The sequence below is a fragment of the Peromyscus eremicus genome, chromosome 12 (assembly GCF_949786415.1).
Source record: "Peromyscus eremicus chromosome 12, PerEre_H2_v1, whole genome shotgun sequence".
NCBI lineage: Eukaryota > Metazoa > Chordata > Mammalia > Rodentia > Cricetidae > Peromyscus > Peromyscus eremicus.
Window position 1 is genome coordinate 68,374,881 of NC_081428.1, and position 22,154 is coordinate 68,397,034.

General features: G+C 38.8%; 1 pseudogene; it reads right to left on the bottom strand.

Annotated features, from left to right (window-relative positions):
* Window positions 1-20,817: 20,817 nt before the first annotated feature.
* On the bottom strand, window positions 20,818-21,571 carry LOC131922261 (RNA transcription, translation and transport factor protein-like; annotated as a pseudogene).
* Window positions 21,572-22,154: the final 583 nt, after the last annotated feature.

Genomic DNA, 22,154 nt, shown 5'->3' on the forward strand with positions numbered 1-22,154 from the left:
GAAAACTTTAAAACACTGAAACTATTGAATGAAACTGTAAAAGATAGAAGGATATCTCAAGCTCATTGATTGGAATAATTAATATTGTATAAATGGCTATGTTGCAAAATTTATAATCTGTAGGTGCAATGCATTCCCCATAAAATTTCCATTTTTTTACCTAAAAGGGAAAAAAAAAAAACCACCTTAATTCATGTGGAAGCTCAGAAGATCCCAAATACCCAAAGCAAAAGGGAGCAAAAACAAATCTTACTACCAAGCCATGTAAGTAAATCAGCACAAAACAGACGCTGGAATCAGTGGGAAGGAACAAAGAATCCAGGTAATGATCCATCCAACTGGAGCAGCTGTATTATGATAGAAACACTATAACCTTTCTTGTGGCTCTGACAAAATATCCAAACAAAGCAAATGAAACCAAGAAAGGTCTATCCCAACTCAAAGTTTGAAGGTACAGTCCAGGGTGGCAGGGAAGGAATAGTAGTGTAAGTGTGACATGGCTCGTCACACTGTGTCCAAGCCAAGAGAGGAAAGAAAAAGGGAGAGAGGAATTCCGGTATTCAATTCTCCTTCTCCTTTTTCTCCAGTCTAGGAACCCAGCCCATGGAATTGTGTCGCCCCATTTAGGGTGGGGTTTCCTACCTCATTGAACCCTCTGAAAAATCCCTCATAGACACTCCCAGAAGTTTGTCTCCTAAGGGGCTCTAGATCCTGCCAATTTGACAATCTGCTGAAAATACACCTTGGAGAGAAGATAGGCTCTTTAATACATGTGCGTAAAAAGTAGATATCTATAAGTATAAGAGTAAAACTAGATTCCCATCTTCCACCCTGTATAAGACTCAACCTCAAATGGATCAAAAACCTCAATATGGAATCTAAAACTCAAAAACTGTTATAAGAAAAAGAAGGGAAATGCTTCATTATATTAGGATAGGCAGCACTTTCTGAATAGAGCTCTAGCTGCCTAGAAACGAATGGCAGGAATTGACAAGTGGGACTCATGAAATTAAGAAGCTCCTTCACAGCAAACAGTTAATCTAGTGAAAACAATCTGTAATATGAGGAAATCTTTGGGCTCTATATATCTAGCAGAAGATGAATATCTAGCACATACAAAGGACTGAAATAACTAAAAATAAGAAATCGAGCAACCCACACATAAGCAGAACAATGAAATAGACACATTGTGAAAGATGAAACACAAGTGGCCAAGAACTCCATGACAAAAGGGTCAACCTCACTATTCATGAAAGAAGTGCAAATGAAAAGGAAATTGAGATTCAGTGTCACCTCACTTAGACTAGTGATCAGCAAGAAATCAGCAACCAAAAGGGGACCCTTCCACACTGCTGCTGGGAATGTAAGCTGGTCTAACCACCAAGAAAATCAGTCTAGTGACAATTATATAATCTCCACCAAGTAGTGCTAGACCTATATGGGTGAAAGGGTCTTCTAGTATGGCCTCATCTTCACAAGCCACACAGTTCAGGTGTGACTTCCCCCTCCATAATAACACCCATGTTTAGGATGTGTGCAAAAGTGTTAGAAAGGAATCCAGTTTTGTCTCTGAGGGCTCATGTCAGCCTGGCTCTATCTAATCTTCAGTCTAAGCTATAAGGATCTCAAGCATCAGGGCAATGGATTCTCTTCCTGCAAGGCACACTTTCCTATTATTTTGTTTGTTTAAAAACTTGCCTGACTTTTCCTCTAGACTCTACTCATCCATTGCCCCGGGAGGAGTCCCAGCCTTGTCTGTTTACTTCAAGATGGAGGTATTTTTCCACTTTGGTGGAGCAGGAATGAGATCTCTTGGAACTGAAGCAGTAGAAACTGTTTAAATGTATTGCAAGAAGGTCACCAAAAAAATAAAACAACAACAAAAAAAAAACGTAGTTCTGATGCGTTGGAAGAGCCCCTGTGCGAAGGGAAAGGGGCCCTGTGACAGAACAATGCTTGATAAAGGTCTTTATTTTGTCTTGACCTTCAGTAAGCCAACATGACTCCTCTGTTCAGATGGTTAGGCGCAGTTAAATTATTACAGGGGAGAAAATAGCCTGTTGATGATGAGAAAAGGAGAAAGTGCAATTAATCTGATAGAGTTTATTACAGTGTGTAGAACTCAGCAAATTTCAAAAGCTGAAGTTAGAAAATGGGATTTGTGAATTGACAGGGAACCAAATTATTGCATTAAAAATCTATTAAAAGGGAGTCCTCTGGGATAATCAGCCCCAAGTTTCCAAACTGAGTAATTCCTGGCTTTCCACGTTGAAGCCCTATGTGGGAGGTCTCTGTTACTCAGATGAAAACTTTTATTCTCTAGGCAGAAATGACTTCCCTCAATTTTGGCTCTGTGGTGTTATATTAATAGTGAAAACAATCCCTTAAAATTCATATCCTCTAGGGCTGGGCATACAGTTTAGTGCTGGAATGCTTACCTAGCATGCACAAGGCCCTGGGTTCAATTCCCAACACCATGCAAAGCAATTTTAAAAGTTCATGTCCTCTCAAGAGTTAGAACAGCTATTATATTTTAAGGTATCTGTTTTAAATTTATGTATACAAGTCATTCCTACCAAGAACTGTGAGTAGGGTTGTTGACCATATAAAACATAAGGCGGTAGAGTTCAGTAGACTACATATAAAAGTCCAACTGGACTACCCTGTGTAGACGAAATATTTGTGTAAACTCTCAACACATAATAAAATTTTAACAAGTTATAGTGTTATGAACTAGTAACAATAAAAGTGTTAAACTGCACTGATTAGAAGGATCCAATGCAGGGGCTTCCATTAGAGATGTAGAGTTACATGACAAGTGGGAAGCACTCACAATATTTCTAATCAATAAATAATGAAATTCGGAACTCCTAAGAGTCTTCATTGTATTTCATGAATCTAGCACTCAATAAATACTTACAAAATATTATTATCTTTGTACTTAGCAATAGAATTGAGGTTTTGGGGCATCTTTGTTTCCTTTAAATTTTGTCCCTTTTCTTCCAACCACACAACGTTTATCAGTTTATTTAAATCTTCATTTAATTCATTTACAAATCTCCTTTAAAATGCAATCAACAACCCAGATACTACAAACAAAATCTTTATAAAATCCAAAGGGGCTATAATTTTCTTAGTCTCACTTATGTTTCTAGTTTTGACATGTTCTTAAATTTTCTTTCTTTAAGAAATGAGTGCAGTTTTATTTTTGTAAAGTAGACCTTGAACTAATTAAAAATTATACTGATATTTTTAAGCTATTTAAAGTATTTTTCGTATCACTATGCTGTAAAAAAAAAATCATTAGCTTTAGTGAAAGACATAAACAAAAATTAGGGCAATGAGAAAAGTTAATAGAAGAGGTTTTATTCCACTCCATTGAGGAATTGAAGGTAAAATGTATATGAATATATGTTAAGACCTAATGAAACCTCATCATCCACATAGCAGGACCAGCAGTGTCCTCACAGACAGAGAAGCATGGGAAGTTTTCAGTAACTATGTGAGACTAGGGCCAGTGCCACTGTATGTATGTCAGCACCAGCTGGAGGTAAGTCATTTATTCATAACCCCGTGTACTGGAAAAAATCACAGCAGAACTCCCAACAGCCTCTACAGGACACTGGAGGAAAGCACCCTCAGTCTCAAAGATTCATCCAATTAGATTCAGTACTCAAGACCTTGAATGAAAATTCTTTGTTTTTACTAGCCGTCTTGTGATTGCTAAACATTTAATTTGGAAAAAAAAAAAAAAAAAACAACAACCAAAAACCTATCCTTCATTGTCTGAAGAAAAACAAGTAGCAAATAGAAACATGTCTATTATATTTTTTATATTGAGAGATGGGCCCAATGTCATAGAAAAAGTGGAAGGAAGCAGAGCCTCTCTCTGAAAACATATTTCTATACTCTCATTTGTAATTAAGAAATAAATGACATTATTAAATTAAATTTGGTCATGAAAATAGAGGTATCTGTGAACTTGGATAAGATGGGAAGAAAGAAAAGCCAATTTTCTAATCATTTTAAAATAAAATATTTACATTTACTATTTTTAAGAAATCACTCTGGAGGCAGAGGCAGGAAGATCTCTGTGAGTTCAAGGCTAGCCTGTTCTACAAAGTGAGTTCCAGGACAGGCAGAGCTGTTACACAGAGAAAATCTGTCTCAAATAACCAATCAACCAACTGACCAAACAAACAAACAAGAACCACACCTAAAAAACACAATAAACAAAACAATCAAAAACGAAACCAAAAACAAGCGAACAACAACAAAAACATAGTCCAAAGCTTGACCATGACCACATTGGGGAAGCTCCAGATAATGACAGATAATCAAATTAAAAGGCAATTGACAAACTGGAGATGCAGTACACTATGTAGTACTAAAAGCTAATGTCTCTGTCACACTCTTCTTCCATGACACATTTGTAGTGTTCTCTTCTTTATTTCCCCTGGTGCTATTAAATATCTAATGAAAAGCTTACATTAAAAAAAAAACCTCTAGGTAAGTATGTGGCTGATTAAATTATCACACTTGTTTCCATTTTGTGTTACTTGGCTCAAAAGACTTTCTCAGACTGACTATTTTTATGCTACTAATTTTGCCTTCAATTATGAGAGACGGCATCAGTTAATGGAATTTGAGAACAGCCGTTTGCTGCTGAACCTGGAAAATTAAGTTTGCTCATTTGAAATAAAAATGACAAAACGTAATGGAAATTTGAAAGCATCAGGAGAATGTGAATGCTCAGATTCTTTTCTTGGCCTTAGTGATTTCAATCTAATTTTCAGAAAGTCTGATTTATAATTAGAGGGAAAGATGAGTGAGAATGGAGAAGGTAAATAACACCAATAAACATTAGAATGGAGTCATAATTAATTTTCGCCATCTAAATTATTCTCCCAATTCTTATGGCTTAAGGCAAAAAAAAATTAATAAGTGTCATCTCCAAAACCTTGACTAACCAATAAGTACACATCACTCGTGTCCGTTTCTCATCTTCTTTTCAACGGAACAAAGTGACTTTCAGGAGCCGGGAAATGCGTAATTACATAGGCAGAAGTTGGTAGCCTTTGATCATAATTACAGTGCTTTATCCATCCATCACTTGTTGCTGGAGGACTAGTCTTTGTGAGCCCTTTAAAGGAGCTGAGAACCCCGTCAAGACAAATTTGAGCTTCAAAACACCTCATCAGAAACTTAGCTTTCTTGTCCTGAAACACAGATTGAAATTGTCACTTTAATCCTACAATCCATTTGCCTTTTAAGTAAAGTGATACCATGAAGTCTTTCTCTAGGAAGATGCAGCCCAGGCTACCTAGTTTTTGGCTTCTTTTGGGGGAATTGGGTCTAAGTTTCTTGTACTTAGGTCGCGGTGTACAAACAAGTGAAGTATCAGAAGTACTTGATAAAAATGCTGATTTTGCATTCCTTTTATTTACGATCCATTTCTCTATCTCAAATCTCAAAGGACTGAGGAACCTCAGAGCACAGGGAGCTGCTTCTTCAAGTGAGACCTGGTAACCATGCAAATCAAATCATTTTTGGTTATTACACAATTTCAAGACTCCAGACAAACCTGCCGATCACAGCCTCCAAGCATGGATGGGACATTTCTCTCCATACTTGGAAAAATCAGAAGTAACCATGTACATCCCTGGGTTTACCAAACCTACAATTGGGCTTCAGAGTATTAGGGATACTGTCAAGAAGTCAAGTTCAGCTTCACATAAAACAATTTGACACCTTAACAAACACTGTTAACAAAAATCACTACTCCAGTTTGCTCCCTCTCACAAATGGCTGCTTCCAATTCCGTCCTTTGACAGCCTTTCCAGAACCTTTAAATGCATGTGATTCAGATGTTATTCTTACATTGTTTCCACACAGGTCATTCTACTTGAGGTACCCTGAAATCTAGGAATAGATCTCATTCATCTTCTCCCCTCCTGACTCTGCACCATAAACACTGCTAGAAAGAGAACTACTTTAGTCAAATAAACTACAGCAAGACATAGTTCTTTCTCTACGGTTTGAAGGTAAAAATCCTGTAGTTAGTAGATTCATTGTTTTATTACTACACATACTTAGTGATGGAAATCAACACAAACTCATTGTGTTACAGTTTGGCGGGTCAGAAGGCTTACACAATGGCTGAAATCAAGCAAGGGGCTGTCAGGGCTCTTTCCTGTGGGGAAGAATTTGTTTCCTTATTTTCCCAGCCTTTAGAAGCTGACCATCTATCTTGCCTCAGGACTCTCTTCCATCTTCAAAGTCACCAATCAGCTATGTTATGTTGTGTTTTTCATATTATACTATTTTTGACTCTTCTGTCTTTAAAGTCTTTTGTCATTACACTGTATGCACATAGGCAATCCAAATTAATCTGTTTCAAAGTTGGCTAATTGGAATCCTTTATTAGTAGCCTATTGGTGAAATTATTAAGGCCATTCCACGTAGTTAAAAGGAAGATTTATTTAGTGGGTAACTTACAAAAAAGGGATAGGTAGGTCACAGGGTGTGGGGAAGGTGTATCGCAGTCCAGCGGTGTTCTCTGGAGCTCTGCTTGGCCCACCTCCACCGTCCAGGGTCCAGGAACAGAGAGAGTGCTCGACCATCCAGATCTCGGGTCTCCAGGCACCTCCCTTGGCCCCGTCTTGTAGGCGTGACAGTTGCCGAAGCCTCAGTGGGGGTTGGAACTTCCAGATCAAAGCTGGAATGGCTACCCACTACAGTAGCCACCTTATTCCCTTTGGCCATATAATGTAGTCTACTCATATGTTCCAGAGATTAGGATGTGGTTTCCTCTGGGGGCCATCATGCTGCCCAACCTCATCTGTCACCTTCCAAGTGGATCAATATATACTGAGAGATCCTTAAACTAAGGTTCTATATGTGAATATAATAAAATGATCTTGTCATTAGTATGTATGATGTTGAACCAGAGTTTGGAATTTGAACAAGAGCGTTACATTTTCATCTTGTTTTTTGCTAGTATTTTGATGTGTACCAGTAACTCAGCCCCTCTTGGGTCCATATTACTTAATTCTAAAGTGTAAAAATTCAGAGACAAGATGGTGTTAAGACCTGTAATGATTCTTGTTTTTAATTTATACTTGCTAACCTGGACAATGATATTCAAAGTGTAGTGACCTTGACTGTTAGTATATATTGATTGTGTCCTTGCTGTGTAAGGAAAGAAAGCACTAGAGTACCAGCTCACTACACACAGACTAGAAGTGAGCACTTCAGGGAGGAGGCGCATTTTAGAGTTGAACTGGTGGATGTTTGCTTCTCAAAGTCCTTGTGAACTGCATCTCGACAGTCTCAATCTCAACTCCCAGGAGCCCAAATTTTGACAATTTAAGGAATTCATGACAATCATAATGAGACAATTTTGAAGGTGGTACTACAGTCCAGACCTTTGACACATGGTATACACACTCTGATGAGAGATGTCCCTGTCCCTGGAATATTCAAATGGGCTAGAATCTCAGAAGCAACACAGACCATTATAATAGCATCGTGATAAGAACCTGAAGTTGCTCTTCACGATTGAACCTGAAGTATATATTAGACCCTGTACATAAATTACAAGCCAATATTCCTTTAATTGAAGCATATCTATTTGTTCCTAGCCTAGCCTTGCTCTACTTAAGAACTGGATTTAGACAACATAAGCAAACTACAATGTGCTGTCCTGACAATCTATCAGCTAGACAAATCTAATCCTTAGAGAAACCCACTCTGATTTCCTCATTGAAAGATGCAGATCTATTCTTCATCCAACACTAGAAATTACGTTAAGTATGTGTTATTTATTTAGGCAGCCCTCCTGAAAACACATAAAGAGTTTTTAATCTTTGTTTTTTAAATTCTAGCTATAATTAGAAGTAATGACTATATTAGGACTCCCTGGAATTAGCAGTGGCTACAAGTGTTTATTACATTGAACATTAAAGAAATAGAGAGAAGACAGCAATTGTCCCAAAACGTGAGCCTGGAAGAATTCTCACAGGGTCTATATGCTTTAGTAGGATGATCAACAAGAAGTCAGCCTGAGAAAGTATATCCTAAGGTCACACTGCCCGTGCTGACTCTCTTCCTGCTGTCCCTACTGTTAGACGTCAGTAAGAGAAGAGATGGCAGAGGAACTGTCAGTGCCTTCCTTGGAAGCCAGCTTGCCTGGCCACAGAGTAAGAAGGATGCCAGTGGGGGCAGAGGGCAAATGACTACGCCCACACTTGACATGCTTTTGCCTTTGTGTGAGTTCCATCCAACACAAAGGAAGTGGTCTTCCATTGTAAGTGACTATCACCAGCCTTCCACTTAAGATATATTTAGAAAGCACAGCTAATAAAGTTGACCTTTAAGCAAATGAAACGAAATTCACAACACATACACAAAGTACTAATTCATATGAAGAACACTCTTATATTTTAGCAGCATGAACTGCCTTTGATAGAAGTTCACTGTGAAAGAATACAAAAAATTTTATAAGTGGTTCATAGTATAATGATGTTTACTTTTATTTTATTTTATTTTTGAACGGCAATTATCACATCATTTTCTAAATGTAATCTTGATTTATTTTTATTTTTTCACAGAGTTATATTTTGAAAAGATATATTTGAAAGAATTGAATGCCTCACAGAATAGATTCAAAATATATTTAACAAACTAGATGGTAGTTTTAAAAAGAAAGTCATTGAAAGGACACAATTTATACCACAAACAGTAAACGGCTTTGATTCTAAGATACTGGCTTTTACGTTCATTTCTAGTATTCATCTGGCTAAAACAACAAACTGACTTACTGTACATGTGTTTTGCTTATTAGGAAATTAACCCGCTGATTTAGTTGCTGATTTTGCACCATTTATTCATGCTCTGATATCTTTGTTAAAATGGATCAGAAGTCAAATGACAGACTTCATAATTTTTATCCATCTTTTCTTATTCTGTGTGATTGCCAATATCACCAAATACAAATATACTAAGCTCCATAGATGAAAATGCCTTTCTTGTTTTCAGAAAAGTTTTTGCAAAGACTGAAATAAATTAATATTGATTTGGAACACAACCAAATTCATTGTATGTCAATACATTCAGGTGAAAAGGAGAAAGAAAAAAAGAAAAAATAGAGAGTGAAATCTCTAATAGATCATAGCACTTTGAAATGTGTATTTCAACTGTCCTCTTTGGACTGGCACTAGTATTCATCAATTAGCGATAACAGCATGTTATTCATTCTATTCTATATAAAAGAAGAAATTCATGAATTATAGTAGGTTGGAGTTAAAAATACTGACTTGTCCTGCCCTCCCTTAATACAACAACAATCATGAAATGCTTCTGTACGCTTCTCTCAAAGACAAGGTCGTGAAAGACAAGTTTAAGTATGTAGATGACTATGATTATGGAATGATTAAATTTGGTCTTTCTTAAAATAGATTTTGTAAACTGAGAACTCCCAGGGTTGTCTGCTTAGAAAAATCAGCTCATGCTATTCACCCATTGGACACCAAAGAGAACAGCGCTGGATTCTTGTGCTGTCGTATATTTTTCTTTTTTTAATTGAAAAAAGTCATACAATATATTTTAATTATGTTTTCCTCTACCATAATTCCTCTCTCCCCAATAATATTTCACTTCCTCATTTAATCACTAAGGAGAGATAATAGTTATCTATGTAAAAAGGTTAAAATATTTAAGGAGATATCAAATATCAAATAGGTACAAATAGGTAAGTATTATAAAGTTAATCAAATGTCAATAATGAAAATCATAGCTTTTTTTTTTCTTTGCAGACAGTCTCTCTCTAGCTGGCTTAGAATTTGCAATCCTCCTGCCTCAGCCTCTTGCGTGCTGGGATCACAAGCATGAGCACACCCCACCCACATTCTCATGAACGTTCCTAGTCGTGTGCTTACTAAAGGAGGCTGAGCAGCCACATTTCCTTATTTCTGTGTTATTTGATGGTTATATTTCATTATAAATGAATAGACATTTTAGCCCCAAACAATTTTTTTCTAAATCTTCCCAGACCATATTGAACCACAATCTCACAGGTCTGCACCGTCTTATGCCTTCTCCCAGTTTGGGAAGGGCACTAAAACCAGGGTACTTTAAAACTGAAAACTCTTTAAGAAGATGTTTACTGCCTTGTAGTTTCCAGTATGTTGAGAACTTAGATTCCATCTCTCCATGAGCTAATAGGTCATCAGGGCTACATGAAAAGCAGTTTCTTTGCTTGTATTTATTTGATTTCTCTGATCCACCACTAGAAACGCCTGCAGAAGAACGTGCATGGGATGGAAGGGGGCTAGCTAATCCACAAGCTGGGGATTTGTGAAGCTGCTGAGAATCGAACCCAGTCTTCAGGAAAGGCCCAGGAGGGAACATTATAAAAGTTGCTGCTGAGTCACAGCTGCGTTCTTAGAAACGTGGGTCTAAAGCTTGTGAGAGGATGTGGTTTTGGAGATTGGAGAAAACTCTTGGAAAACTCAATAATCTTGGGTATACTGCTTTGTCATCATTCCTATGCCCAGGTCCAGCTAAATTTAATATTTAGGTCAACCAAGAAGATAGATTCTGGCTCCCTTTGTTTTTGCTAATACTGTTTTGTACCGACAGCAAGGGAGGAGTCAGAGGACCATTCACATTTCCCATTTCAGCTTGAGAGATCAGTAACAATCGCTCTCTGCCTCTGCCTGTCTTCTCTCCCTCTCCTTTGAATCTGTAGTCTCTTTTCTTGCTGGATTCCCCATTCGCTTTATCTTTCCTCTTCTGCTTTTCCCACCAGAAACCTCACAGGAAGAGAAAGAGTCAGCCCTACATGAGAGTGGATTACATCCATGAAAACAGAGCAGCCTTTCATAATCCCAGGCAATGCTATGGTAACCGAGCCCTGCCCAGCGCTACTGACTAAGATTCAAGTGCAAGCCTCCAGCAAGCACAGGTGGCAAGTGTCAGTTTAACCCCTTTCTAACCCCGCCGTTTTCAACACGCGGGACCTCTCATTAGTCGTACAAAGTACCAAATTCCAACCTCAAATCTCATGCCGTTAAATTAGCAACATCACACTGCTGTGTATGGTGTGAATGTCTCCCATAACTTTACACGGGAAACACTCTTCAGATTTCATTGACCCGTTTAAAAATAGCAAACTCTAACTTGAAGCAGTCTCTTCCCCCGACACAGGCATACTATTGTGAACTCTCACTAATATCCCTTCTCAGTGCTAGGTAAATATTTTTCTACAAACACAAATAAAATTCAGTTTAAATCACAGGTTTTAGAAGTCACATTTGTCAAAAGATGATGTTTGTTTTGAAACAAATCGAACAGAAAATATTCCTTAGAGCTAAAATGACAAGCCACAATCTGTTTCATATAACAATGGCCATCCATTTTTAAGATATAAATCAAATTTTCCAGTGTTTATTTTGACTTGAAGATTGCCCAATAGATTATTACATCCCTGCCCAATGAAATTTCTTTTTCTTGGGTGGGTGGGAACTAAACATGCCAACTAACACAATTTAACATCTTAAACATCTTAAAATGATGTGGCAATTTTAAATAATGTTTTGATTAATTTGAGAATGATCATACTCATACCCCTTCTCCAACCTCCTATATCTCACAGTTCCTCACTCATCCTCTACCCACCGTTCATTCTCTCTCTCTCTCTCTCTCTCTCTCTCTCTCTCTCTCTCTCTCTCTCTCTCTCCTTATTGAATCCAGTGGTGTGACAACTTTTTCTAAAAAATGGATGTCTTCAAACTTTGCCACTTAGTTATTCAAGAAATAAAGTAAAACATACTTCTAGAAAAGATGCCTACAGACCACTTTAAGTCTACACGAAGTCCCAAGTAGTATCATTGTGCTCACTAAACAAGGAATGGTTCTTTTGTACACAGCTGAAACACTCGAAATACACAGGCACACCAGTTAGTTCAGTTTTCACACCAGTTCAGTTCTGACACAAGTCATGTCATATTTAAACTCACCGCTGGATGTAAGGGTCGGGGCAGTACTGTAGGGTGGCACACCGTGGAGTTTCAAAATTCATTTCCTTCAACTCTCTTTGGTACCAACAGATGGGGAGCAATTCTATAAAATACACATATACACCTGAGGATATCTAGGTATGGAGCCAGGAGGCTGAAAGCAATCGGGTCAAATGCCATCAGACATAGAAGTTTAGACACTTCCCCCTTTCACTCAGATTTGCAAAGAGGCGGGGTGTTTCTTCCTTTCAGCCAATGAGAGTCCTCAAGTGACTAGAGCATCATAAACAGTTGATTCTTACCAGCTGGGCATCCTCTCTAAAGCTGTTCTTCCTCTCTGCCACAGTCTGAGAGCCCCTGACGTAGAGTGTCCACACTTGTTGCCAATTTGTAGGCATCTCCGAACTTTTGATCTTGCTCGTGATTGGGTGTTGGCATGAATGGCATCAGAGGTTAATCTCAGGAGCCAGGACTTGTGTTACTGAGCTAATAAATGTTCCCTTCCCTCCAGCTGAGCAACACCACCTTGTATCTGGATCCTGACTTGATTCGAGAGCTTCTGTCACAGCTACTGGGGCTAGAATGTTTTGCAGAGACGCTTAAGAGAGCTTTTTTTTTTTTTCGTCTTCTCCCCCCCCTCCCCCCTTCAGCCTCCCTTTCAGCCAACCGCCTGTTGTGGTCACAATCTCAAATAGCAAAGACAGGGAAATTCCTTGATTATATTTAACCTAGAACTCACTCTTCATTTCAACTAGAGAGAGACTTATCATGCCTATGTCCCTAGAATTTTTTCTGCCCCAAATAAAATAAACTGTACTGATTTATTTTATCCATACAGATGTAAGTAATAGTATTTTAAATGTGCTATTTAAATGAACTGATTCTTTATTTTACAATGGTTTTGAATTATTTTATTATTTAGTATTTATTTAGAATTATTTCAAATTGACTGTCAATGAAAAATAATGTTTATTTCAAACTCTATCAGTCTCTTGTGTCTCATATTTGCTGCCTTTAATCTCCTTTGACCTACTTTGCTATGAAATCTAACATTGTTCATACATTCAAGAATTAATATATTATCAGACAAAGTTACCATGAAGACTAATTTGTTTCCTTTCTGAATGTAGGCTGTAAACTGATCCTGATCCTGTGGATTTAGAAATTGAATGAAATATGATTCAGAAGCTAAATAGGAATAGAGTCCAACAGGGAAATAAAAGCTGTGTGCCCGAGTGTCACTGACATGGCAAGTAGACACCTCCATTCATGTGGCAATCATAGACACCTGCAAACCAGTGACATCAGAAAATGTCAAAGTTGTGAGACAACCCAAAGTGAAAGCTGACATTTTCCTGTAAGAAATTCTGGTTCAAAATGTGTTCATAAAGATGTTTTATTTGTTGCTCCAGCCAGGGAGAAGCTATTTAAAACCTGACATTCTCTTCCTTTACTCAGACTGAGAGTGTCTAACATCTGTGAATTGTGAAACTCGCACACATGCTGGCCTGAGCCCCAGCCAAATCAGACAGCTTGCTCTACAAAATGTGAAACTTGAAGCAAAGATCATTTCCCTAATTAATTATAGATTTGCTCACTGGAATTGAAGTGTTTGGCCTTCTTCCTCTCAGCAAAGACAGATGACCTAATTCGCAAAGTTCTTAAATTGAGAATAGGCAATGTCCTGTGGCCATGGCCACGGGGAGGTTCCATCACACAGGGCCTGTCTGTTCCTAGTTGTAAGATGAGTCTTTGGAGGCAGAGGTAGGATGACCTCCTATTCAAAGACAGCCTACACTGTCCCCAAAATACATGAATGGGGGAATATAGTTCAGTGGCAAAGCACGTGTCTAGTGGGAAAAGGCCTCAGGTTCAGTCCTCAGCCTTTGAAAGTAAGGAAGAGTAAGATTGCAGTTTCAAAGTGTAGAATTTCCTAAATGTTAATAAGCCTATGAGTGACTTGGAATCCTTGTCCATGCAGAATCTGGATCTTTAATTCCAGGGCGGGGTTTGATATTACATTTCTAACCCTGGGATTATTATGCCAGGCTGGCTGACCTGAGGGCCAGATTCTCAAGTGGTAAGATCTGTACTCACTGCTGGTCAGGTATTTATAATTAAATGCCTGCTGAAAAGAAGAAGGAACTTATTAAAGTATTTTACATTCACTGCCAGAGTCATAGACTTCCACATAGAAAATCAATTTTCAAACAGCTTTTATGAATATTTTTTTGTTTACAAGGTTTATGGCTCAATTTGAAAGGTTTATGTTTAAAATAATTGAAAGTACATGCCATTCCATCAACAGTTGTTACAAACAAATTACTAAATTTGTTTGGGTAAATAAGACATTACTGGGGGCAACAAATTTTGTAGAAATAATCATGAAGGATATTGGTTCCTACTGATTAATGGAAATAAACAGAGTTGACCTGATTTAGAGAAAAGCAAACTCCCCAGGCGGGATTCAGCAACACATCTGAAGCATCTGAGCACCGATGACGTGAGAAAATCTGTGACAGTTATCCTGCAATTACTATACCTGCTTCCCATCTGTATTGCCTCACTCCCCCAGATTAAGTTACTCCCCAAGTGTGTAAATTATTTCTTTGAGATACAAGTTAGAAAATTTTATGAGAGTTTGAAGTCTTTTATTCAGAAAGTGTAACAGACTAACCTACATGGACACCTAGGAGAAGGTAATGAACGGCCTTTCCAACCTACATGCTTCAGAGATGCTTGCGAACATCTTTGATTTATATGAAGAGGGCATAAAGAACACAGGAAAACAGCAATGTTCAGGATGTAGTGCTCTGGACATAACGTGACAGGAAGAAATGCCTTCCTTCTCAGCTTCTAGCAGCCGAGAATGTATCTGGCCTGATTCAGATGTCCAACACACAATCTCTCTCCTAAGTCTGTGACATTTATCTCACAAGTGCTGTGCCTTTCTGGTCTAGGCTGCAAACTTTTATCATTATCCTGCTTTGGATCATGTTTTGTTTTCCACCAGAGATGTTCTCAAACCTCCTCTATATAATCTTCAAAAACCAAATGACTCCTTTGTCTCGTCAGATAGGAGGAACTGACTTCAATCTCTCATGTCCTAAATTATTACATCCAACTGCTCTGGTTGGAGTATAAAATGTCCCTTACAGGCTCATGTAATCTAATCTCATTTTGAGAGGTTTTACGACCTTTGGGAGGTGGAGCCTAGTAGAAGAAAATGATTCTTTGGGCCATTGGCTTAAGGATTTGTAATCTAGTTCCATTGCCTGTCACACCTCTGGTTCCTGATTCACCTAGATGTGAACAAGCAGCCTCATGCTCCTGTCGCCACAGCTCACACTCTTCTTGCTACTGTGCCTTTGCACCTTGATTATGAGTCTCATCAAGACAGGGTAAAGAAAGAGCTCTGCCATGCAAGGAGAGAACAGTAAGTACAGGGTGGCAGAAAACAGATGGTACCATGAACATCTTAGAGCAGATGACCTGGTGTGTTCCCCCAGCCATGGCAGTTCGTGACTGTGGCCACTGTTAATTAGAGAAGCTGAATTCAGAGCGACTCGACCTTAGGCGCCATCCTGTCAAGCTCGTTATGGCCTATACCACTTCAGACTATGGGAACCAAGAAGGAACCTTCTAGAATACAAGGTGGAAATTTTACCAACTATCACTATATGAAGGGACAATTGAGTTCAACATTTTTCAGTATGTCACCTCAGTTTAACTACAGCTTATATTTATTGATGGGGAAAGCAAGGCTCCCATTGGGAAAGGGTCTTACAAACCCTCCCCCCTTGTGCTCCATATTTCTGACAATCGTTACAGTCTGATGTCTAGGTAGAGTAAAACCAGAACCAAAATCGCTGTGTAGTGATAACAACAAGTGTTAATTCAGTGGAAAAGCACAACATTGCAGACCTAGCTCTGGTCCTTGGATTTGACCTTGAGCATCTTGCAAGTCCTGCAATCCACCAAATGGAAATATTTATACTTGAAGCAATGACTAGAGTCTATTCAGAAAAAAGAAAAGACTTCAGGGGGTTGTCCCAGTGAAAGGGAAGTTTTGATTCAGAAGGCATCCAAGGAAACACAGAAGCCAATTAAGCAGGGAAGAGGTTGGCAGGTTCCCTAACAGACAAACCTGATACCCTCTAAGTCACACCCAGTGTCCAAAAGCAATGTGGGTGGGCTTCTCCTCCAGACATACCCGAACAGCTGTGTGGGGGATGCTCCTCACTCCCACCCCTCCTTCACTCAAAGTCCACGTGAGTGGGAGATAAATAAGGAAACACAGGAAGTCCTTATTTGGTACTGCCCAGATTTGTTTTTCCGGAAGCATCTGTTAGACGCAAGACAAGATGTGCCTTTCCACTACATGTTTCCGTGTGTGTTTCCTAAAGGAAGAAATCCCTTACATAATCACGGTTCAACCCTAGAAACCACGAAATGCACATCCTGAACGTTTCTACTCTCTGTACCCATTTAAAGTTGCCAGTTGTACCAACCATGCCTGTAGAGTGACAGAAAAGCCCCGATTCACGCCTTGTCCTGTTTAGTCTTCTCTCACTGCGAACAGTCCCTTCAGCTGCTTCACAACATGGCTATTTGGAAAGCTGACAGGCCAGCTGCCTAGTTTAGTTTTGGGGAGACCGTTTCTCCTGAGTAGATTCAGTTACTCACTTTTTCACTTTTTGGCCGAAACGGCATGAAATCAACACTTCATGCACCGACTCAGGAATTGGGTAGCTTTGAAAACACCACCAGTGGATTTTCCCCAATTTAAAACTCAGAGAAGCAGATCATTTTGAAACTTACACAGTAACTTCAAGACCTCCGGAAATTCCTCTATAGTTTGTTTACAATATCATATACCTCTAGGAGACATAAACTTGTGAAATATTGGAATCCTGGTCTTTTTACACCATTGCCTCTTTCTACTTTATTTTCTGTGTTATCACCTTTTGCCCCACATGGTCTTGGGAAGGAGGAGGGGTGGGATTTTTAAGAGTCACCCAAAGGCTGTTTGAAGAGGGTAAACTTTCAGCTGGGCTTGAAAAGACCTAGTCAAATGGTTTTCAGTTTTGCTTGTGAAGAAATTGCTTCTCTTCACCCTGGTGTGTGAATGGCCACTGAGCATGTTCCTCCTGCTCATGGGTTGGTTTCTGGTGTGTGGAGTCATTAGAGGCTCAGGCTGGAGGTCACCACAGGATCACTTTAGGAACTGGCAGGAAAATGTCTGTAAGGCTCCTTTATCAGGAATGTAAAATGGTACAAGAAAATCAGTGACTTCAGTATTTACTTAAAACTCAAATTGCTTTCTACTATCCAATATATGAATACTATTCAGTATACATATTACATATGGTTGTATGTATTATATGATATACTATTATACATATACTGTACATGATATCGTTGTTTGAAGAAGAATATATGAAATAGAAATTATCTTAATTTTGGTGAACATAAACACACAAATCTGTGAAGAGCCACAAAGAGTAAGGATGTCTGTCAAGTTTCAAGTTGGCACCATAGAAGAAAAGCCTAAGGAAGATTCTTTCCAGCTCCAGGAATCTGAGACTCTATGGCTATTCACTCCTTAAAAGCTATTTACATGTTTGATCCACATATGTATCTAACTATATAAAGTCATTTTGTTCTGAAAATCATGCTTATAAAATGCTTATAGATTACAAAATACATTTGTGGTGTTATTAGAGTCTAGGGAGAGGGGTGAGTTGGAAGCAGTTGTTTAACAGGCATTGGGTTTCAGTTTTGCAAGATGAAAACTCCTAGAGATCAGTTACATGACAGTGTGGCTATATTTAGCTCTACTCAACTGTACATGTAAAAATGATGAAGGCAGTGAATAGTATGTATAATTTTGCATACTGAATTTTAAAGATTAAAAATATGTGTAGGTAAATGATGAAATCAATAGTCAGCATAAACATCAAAGGTAAGAAAAAAAAGAAAATCAGAGAGCATTTCTTCAGAAATATACAACATGAATGTCCATATGTATCTTTAAGGGTCGTGAATTTGTGATCTTCTAAGGAGGATTTTACAAAATTTTCTATCAAAACAATACATTAGACTTTTGTTATGCATCATATAGTCTAGGCATATAAAATCTGAATGAGAGCTAGGGGCATGTCTCAGTCAGGTAGTATAGTATTTGCTTTATAATTATGCAGACCTGAATTTGATCCTCAGAAGCCAGGTAAAAAGATGAACATGGAGGTGGACATTTTGTAACCCCAACCCTAGGAAGCTGGAGACAACAAGATGCTCTGTGAGGTTCACAGTCAGCCAGCCTAGTCTACTTGGTGAGCTTTAGGCCAGAGTTTCAATTTTTTTTTTTAAAAAAAGAGGGGAGTGGACAGGCCCTGAGGAGTGACACCGAGACTGTCTTCTGGTCTCTACACACGTGTGCACACACATAAATGTACACACTCACAAGTACACACACACACACACACACACACATACACACACATTGTTGAGATGACGTGTAAAGTGACAATTCCTGCTGTGTAAGGAGCTTAAACTTCTAGTTTCTGAGTCTAACATGCCTGTTTGTTCATTTGCTCATGGTAGGTCAGTGGCTGTGGTTGATGTCATGATATGATCTGAATTTTAGCAGGGTTCTGGTGTGATTCCCTCAGAGCATTCATTTATTTAACCACTGATTCATACAGTCAGCACAAATATTTCTTGAAGTTCTCCTTTATGTAGGCATCGGTGTGCTGGAAGCTTCTGGTAGCAGCCAGATCAGTAAGAACCAATCCCTGTGTCTAAGTGGCTCCCAGAGCCCTTGAGAAGGACTTTCTTTCCCTTTTTATATCTTAAATTTTCTACACAAAGAACACAGTGTAATACCATAGTAACTCAGTGTCCACCACGATTCCTTTAAATACAGATAAACTATCCAAATTTTGTATTGTTCCTCTTTCTTGCCGCTGCATTTGTGTTACATCTACCTCACAAAATTTCATCTTATTTAATGTTGGTGAAAGTTAAAAAACAATGAAGTGAAAATGGCTAGAGAAATGGCTCAGCAATTAAGAGTATTTGCCTGCACTTCCAAAGGACTTGGGTTCAGCTCCAAGTACCAATATGGCAGCTCACAACTGTCTGTGACACCACTTCTAGGGGATCCAACACCCTTGTACAAGCATACAAGCAGGCAAAACACCAATGCACACAAAATAAAAATAAATCAATCATTAAAAAATAAGTGAATAAAAAGAAATAAGTATGGCACACACACACACACACACCTGAGTTACTGATGGCCAATTTGCTTGCCTGGATTTTGGTCTGGGGCAAATGGTACCTGATTGGTACTGATGAGGCAAGAAAATGTTTGCTATAGTGTCCATGTAGCTCAGGTATTATCAGGAAGAGAATGCGGCATTCTTAATTGCCTTTCTGAGACCAAGAGACCACTGTGGCAGTTTCTCTCTCTAGATAGACATCCATTTCTACCTTGTTGCTTCAGCATTGTTCCTGGGGAAACCCCAAAGGCCATTATTTCTGCCCAGAAGAAAGGTAGGTATGACCCAAGATCTGCATATTCCAAAGGCTATGGCAATAGTATGTCTCTTTGGTATATAAAGTCTTGAAAAACAATACCTATAGATCACAACTATCAAAAGAACAGGAAACATTTATGAATTCCTAGTTTTGAAAATCAACTACACTTAAAGTTTAAGAGAATTTAGAGTTCATTAAGTGAAAGATTAAAAAAAAATTCCATCAAGCGGGATAATTTTAAAATAACAAAACTTTCTATGATAGTTTATATTTTACAGGCTACCCTTGAAGTATTACCTCATCTCAAGCTTCTAACTTTTAGTGAAGTTGAGGCTGAGACAAGTGGGGTCATCAACTCCCTTTTACACGAGAAAACCAAGAATTGGTGTATTAATCAATATCAAAATTATATCATTTAATAATCACCAGTAATCCTGGCCTATAATAGACCCAGACTTGAGACTACCATCTACTCAGGAAAATAACATTCATTAAATGCCCATAGTATTCTCAGTAGTATATAGGCCTTTGGCAAAATAAATGTAAATAAAACAAATGCTTTTTGCTAAATTGTTTATGTTCATTGCCCATTTATGTAAATGCCAAACACCCCTGGTCATATTTTCTCCCCTTGAAGTGGGGAGCAAAAGCTGGGGAGTGTGCGGTCCAGAGAGCACTGGAGCCAGAATCTGAACTCAGCTCCAGCTGTTTCCCTAACATCAGATCACACTTGGACAATCCTGGCAAGATCCAGAATGCTTCCACATACGTCTTCCATCTTGGAGGCCTAATAAATGGTGCTAGCACATGTCCCTCTGCTTCTTTGTCTGATCCAGGGAGTCTACAGTACCCTAAGCCCCACAAATACCATCCTCCAAATGCAGGGATGAGCTCATAGTGAGCACCCACATTTGGGCTGAGAGTCAAGAATGTTAACTCTGCTTGTTTTGAAATGGGGTTGTGCACACTGTTTAAATATGTGGAGGTGGACAGACTGATAAACTGCTTCTGTGGGCTGGAAATAATTCTCAGGGCCTCCTTTTAGGGATATCCCATGCAATGACCCCTGATTGAGTATCGTTTACAGCAATGCTTCCCTGCCAAGTTTCTTTCTTTCTTCTTTTCCTTTCTTCCTGCTTTTCCAAACTTTGTTAAAGGGAAAAAAAAAACCATGGTAGATCTCCTGGGATTTCTCCCTTAAAAATGTGACAATTGACTTTCAAACACATGCTGGTGCACTCTTCCCATCATGCTAAACAGGTGAGTAGCTGAAATCCTGGGATGCTTCCCTTCCAACTTGTCCCAGTCTGTGGACTGTCTTTGGATCAACAATTGCCCAACAAACTCCTGCTGCTACAATGTCATTAATTTTTGTCGGTAGTTCTCTGAGCACGTCTGCAGAATCTGAGCAGCTTCATGAAATGCATTTCCTGTGTCAAAAGCAAGAATGTTTGTCTGAAAAAGCAACAGGCAAGCCCTCTTTGTTCCATTAGCTTTAGTAACTGTATCCTGTGTTAGACTCTCCTGAACCAAAATGTGAATTTCCTTAAGCATTACCAAGTAATCATCAAGACACTGAATCTGAAGGAAGTTAGCCAGAGTCATTACACCAGGCTTAAAATCCGGATTATTTACATCCAGGTTGACCAATGGCTCTCCACTTTTATCTGCATTTTCAGTACCTTTCCTGTTATCAGGTACTAATTCCTTTCATTTTTTTTTTTTAGCACTATTTCCATATTTAACTCCAACAGATAAAACAAGAAGATAGTCAGTTGCTTCTTGCTGACCCTGAATCTTGAAAGGACAATTAACATCTCTGAGTTACTTTTAGAAGAACTTGGGTCAGTCACTGCTCTGACGTTTCTCAGGTTACCTCTGTCTTCAGTCCTCTATCGTCTGATTTTCTGGTCTTCAACCCAAACAATAAAGCTTCTAAATTCTGTTTCATCTTTGCAGTTGAAGCCCCTGGGGTTGTTGAAGGCCATGAACTTGTGTCCGAACATGGCCCTGCTCTAGCTGCTTGAGGCTCTACATAGTGAGTTCCAGGGCTACATAGTAAGACCCTGTCTCAAAAGAGGGGAAAAAAAAGAGGATATTTCTTGAGGCATGTAGAATATTTACAGTTTAGTTGAAGAGGGGGAGCTTAACTGCTGTATATTTCACTGACATTGACCTGGGAAGACCTCCATTGGAGAGACTCCCATAAGTGCTAAATTCATGTTTTTGCTAGATGCAGATAAAACAGTAGGGCTGTGGGGTTATTACTAAGCTATAGTGACACCCCAAAGAGAGACTGGGAAATGAGGATTCCTAACACGCAATTAAAGAGTGAGTATAGGAGACAAATGGTCTCTTCATCACTTACGAAGAGTCAAGAGCCTCTTCACAAAAACAAACAATGCAAAGCTGCAGGCTGAGAACCCAGTGGTTAAAGTCACAGAGCTTAAGAAACACCCAGGCTCAGTGCAGATTGACTGTAAACACCTGTTACCCTGAACTAAAGGATGGGACCTTGAATAAACTCCAATAATCATTGTTCAGAATCTCCTAAGCTCTCAGAGACCGCTTGAGGTGGACCACCCTTCC